At 37.0% G+C, this 4905-nt stretch overlaps 1 protein-coding gene and 1 pseudogene across 1 annotated transcript in view; one reads left to right on the top strand and one right to left on the bottom strand.

Moving 5' to 3' along the window:
* The window catches only part of LOC106868360 (agrin), a gene marked incomplete at its 3' end in the record, with an annotated part of 738012 nt that overhangs the window by 526296 nt on the left and 206811 nt on the right, over nucleotides 1-4905 (top strand). The window lies entirely within an intron of this gene.
* LOC128248201 (5S ribosomal RNA) lies at nucleotides 3704-3822 on the bottom strand (annotated as a pseudogene).

Genomic DNA, 4905 nt, shown 5'->3' with positions numbered 1-4905 from the left:
ATATATATATATATATATATATATACACATACATACATAGCTACTAAATGCAACAAAAGAGATGTGGATGCCTTAAAACTCATTCTGTGATAGAAAGTGTCAATAACTGCCCAAAAATATCTGTAAAATACAATGAGACATGGCATTGTTGCTACAACTGTTTGTAATGTAATGCTATACACAACGAATGTCCTGACAGTTGTACCAAAAACACACTAGAACCATTCAGTATCTACACTTTTCGAAATTATGAATACTGGTCGAATATTCCAATGAAATCAGCAACCCAGTGTAAACACAACAGGCTAGATATGGTTGCTATAGGAAAGGAAGCTGAAGTCAAGCATTGTTGTAGAGATCACCTGATAAGAGGATGAGTGGTAGATACAGGGAGAGTGATGGATGTCAGTAGAGGGTGATAAGAAAGAGAGTAGTGTGAGACAGAGACAATGATGGCTAGTAATAAAGAAAGTGATCATAGAGGAGATTGAATATGAGCAAATCTGATGTCATCCTTTGTTATACAGCTGATGCAATACAGTGATAGAAGACAACTGGGAGGGTAACAAAGAGAAGGATAGGGCAACAGATGATGACTTAACAAGTATATATTGAGTGAAAACCAACAATGCATCTCAACGTCTATCACTACTACACATTATGTGTCTATTTTACCATACTTACTTGGGTGGGTATAAGCTCTCCAGCACAATGTGCCATTAATCATCAGTTATTTGTATTTTCCTTCATGAGCTTTAGCTTCTTGAGATCAAACTTCATCACTTCATCCCAAGTCTTTCTAAGTTTCTCTCCTTCCTCAGGTTCCACCCACATGAGAGCTCAGCACTTTTATAGAACCAACATCTTCCATATTTATCACATACTTTCCCAGCACAATCTTCTCCCTTACACATTACATCTAATTACTATATATCCATTGTCCCTCTCAACTCAGTTGCGATTAGTGTCTGAGCATACTAACATTACACATCCAGCATATTTGCTTCATTTCATTTTACCTTTTACTATCTCTCTGCATTCAAAGCTCACATCTTGCTACCAAGCAGCATCATAACTCTTACACAAATACCATGATTTGTTCATCACTTTGATAAATGAACATGGCAGATTAGGTAGCAGAAGTTTCAAGTTACATATAGGGAGCCTTCCAGATATTTGACAGTATTTATTTGATGTGTTTTCTTCCTACTGACTTCTATACACAGACCATATACGAAGCCTACCTTCTTCATCATTTACCCATGATCTGACAACAGCTCCTGTATCTTCATAGTTTACCCTAAGTACACCATAAGAAATATTATTCTATAATAATATTCTATTCAACTCCTTTTCTGAATATCATTCACATCTATTTCTCTGGTATACATGGGGTCCTGATTCCTTTCTTTCCAACTAAAACTTTAGTTTTTGCTAAATTTGCTTAGAGGTCTTTTGATTCTAGATTTTGCTTCTGTATTTTCTCTGGAATTTCTCCTGTAATTCTAATATACATTCAGCAAGAACTAGATTGTTGGTATACAGAAGTTCGCTTGGACAACTAGTCTTGAACTTCTGGAATACTCTGGAAGATTATAAGCTGAAGGGAGCAGAAATTTGAGCCTCACTCAGTTTCATGCAAATGTGTGTTTGAATTTACGAGCAGGATAAAAAAAGCATTCAAACTATATTGTAGAGCATGTTTGTATTTTTGAAGTTGAGAATTATTTCCTTCATTACACTGGATGATATGCAGTTATAACCTAAGCTTGATTATAATAAAATCTCAGTATCTTTATGTTGTACTCAGTATGAATTCCTGGCTATATGCATTCATATATATATATAAATAAATTACAAATGAAGGACATGTGTCAATCCATTACAGCTGTTTCTAATAACTCCTTTAATTGATTAATGAGGACATTATATCAATTCCAAAGAAACCGTTTTCTTTAGATGGATACTTTACAATGAAAGACATTCCAAATAATTTAACATAGTTTAAAAATTTTTTTGAATCCCAAAGCCAACATTTCCAACATTCTGCTGCTATTTTGGTTCACACACACATGCACACACATACACACACACACACACATATATATATTCATATATATACATATATTTGTTTGTTTGTTTGTATGTATGTATGTATGTATGTATGTATGTATGTGTGGAGGCACAATGGCCCAGTGGTTAGGGCAGCAGACTCGCAGTCATAGGATCGCGGTTTTGATTCCCAGACCGGGCGTTGTGAGTGTTTATTGAGCAAAAACACCTAAAGCTTCACGAGGCTCTGGCAGGGGATGGTGGCAAACCCTGCTGTACTCTTCCACCACAACTTTCTTTCACACTTTCTTCCTGTTTCTGTTGTACCTGTATTTCAAAGGGCCAGCCTTGTCACACTGTGTCACGCTGAATATCCCTGAGAACTACGTTAAGGGTACACGTGCCTGTGGATTGCTCAGCCACTTGTACGTTAATTTCATGAGCAGACTGTTCCATTGATCGGATCGACTGGAACCCTCGACGTCGTAAGCGACGGAGTGCTATCAACAACAACAACAAATGTATGTATGTATGTATGTATGTATGTAGGTATGTAGGTAGTAAAACATGAAAATTACACCTAAAACTATTTATTTTTCACGTACTTGATTAATAAATTTACTTATGTCACTTGAGAAAATCCTATACAGCTCACATAAAAAGTAACCAGCAGTACTAGCTGTAGAAAGTTTTATTGGATTTGGTACTACCTGTTCTTTAATTACAAAAGAGATATATGATTAACACAAGATGAAGTAGCAAAAACATAGCTGCAAAGAAATAACATTTCCACATAATGAAAAACTTATATGACCTAAAACACAAGCATTTTTTTTCATAATCAGCAAATTTTACTTTTAAATAATTTCATAAGCTGTCACTCAACATCTAAATCACACTGGACCTATTCCCCAAGATACTGAACATTTAGGATATGTTTTTTTACAGTTCATTTTTGAATGGGTGCAAGTAGAGTTATAAAGAGTGCAACCATGTGGTTTTGGATTCAGTCACACCACATGACACCTTGGGCAAGTGCCTTCTATTATAGTCCCAAGTTAACCAATGCTTTGCATGGGAATTTGGTGGACAGAAAATATGTGGAAGCCCTTTGTACTTATGTGTGGTGGGGGTGCACATATAAATACATACTCACACACGCGTAAATATACATATATACATATGTATGTATATTATTAATAAAATACAATATTATATTCTCATAATTCACCTTGCCAACTGATTTCATACAAACTTTGAGATAAACCCATCGATCATCAGGAAATAGATAGTTTAATCCTTTTAGCATTTCCTGATGATTACTGGGGTTACCTCAATGCTTGTATTAAACCTTTTGGTAAAGTAGCTTATTAGAATATTGTACTGTATTAACAACAACAGCAACAACAACAACAATAATAATAATCCTTTCTACTATAGGCACAAGGCCTGATATTTGGTTGGAGGAAAATAGTCAATTACATTGACCCCAGTAGTCAACTTGTACTTATTTTATCAACCCCAAAAGGATGAAAAGCAAAGTCGACCTCGGTGGAATTTGAATTCAGAATGTAATGATGTATGAAATGCCACTAAGCATTTCGCCCAACATGCTAACAACTCTGCCAATTCACTGCCTTAAAGTGTGAGATGTTTACAGCACCTAGGTTTCCCAAGTGGTTATTCATCAAAGTACTAACTAGGCTCAACATTGCTTAACTTAAATGATTAGATGAGAACTGGTGTATTCAACATGATATGGCCGTTGATGTATCCACCTCTGATGAGAATCATCATCATCATCATCATCATCATCCTTTAACATCCGCTTTCCATGCTAGCATGGGTTGGACGATTTGACTAAGGACTGGTGAACCAGATGGCTACACCAGGCTCCAATCTGATTTGGCAGAGTTTCTACAGCTGGATGCCCTTCCGAACACCAACTACTCCAAGAGTGTAGTGAGTGCTTTTACATGCCACCGGCACAAAGGCCTGTCAGGCAGTACTGGCAATGGCCACGCTCAAAATGGTGTATTTTATGTGCCACCTGTACAGGAGCCAGTCCAGCGGCACTGGCAACGATCTCGCTCGAATGTCCTTACACGTGCCAGGAAGGCGAAGCTGGGCACAGGTGCCATCATGATTTCACTTTCGTTTGCCCCAACAGGTCTTCGCAAGCCGAGTTTCATGTCCAATAAAGGAGTGTGTGTGTGTGCATGCATGTAAGTACGTGTGTCCTTGTGATTGTGTTTGACCCTCCATCACTTGACAACCGATATTGTTGTGTTTATGTTCCTGCAAGAGTCCAATAGAATAAGTAGTAAATTTTAAATAAGTATTGGAGTTCATTTGTTTTACTTGCTCTATAAGCATGGCCAGAGATCAATGGCTGTATCAAGTTAAAGTGTAAAAAAGTATCTCCTATTTGTATCCTGATAAATCAACATTATTGCTTCCAAAATTCCATGATACATAATAGAATCAATAGTTTTGTTACACCTATTTGTGATTTATATATTTCAGTATATAAAGGTATATTTCATGTTTCATGCATACTCACATGCTTAACATATTTTCTCATACTCTATTATATTTCAAATAACAGTATATATATATATCATCATCATTTAACATCCACTTTCCATGCTAGCATGGGTTGGACGATTTGACTGAGGGCTGGTGGACCAGGAGGTGACACCAAGCTCTAATCTGATTTGGCAGAGTTTCTACAGCTGGATGCCCTTCCTAATGCCAACCACTCCAAGAGTATTGTGGGTGCTTTTACGTGCCACCGGCACAAAGGCCAGTCAGGCAATACTGGCGACGGCCACATATGTGTATGTGTATATA

This window comes from Octopus bimaculoides, chromosome 6 (assembly GCF_001194135.2).
Source record: "Octopus bimaculoides isolate UCB-OBI-ISO-001 chromosome 6, ASM119413v2, whole genome shotgun sequence".
Taxonomy (NCBI): Eukaryota; Metazoa; Mollusca; class Cephalopoda; order Octopoda; family Octopodidae; genus Octopus; species Octopus bimaculoides.
Note: the sequence above shows the minus strand (reverse complement) of the source record. Positions and strands in the feature narration are given on the sequence as shown.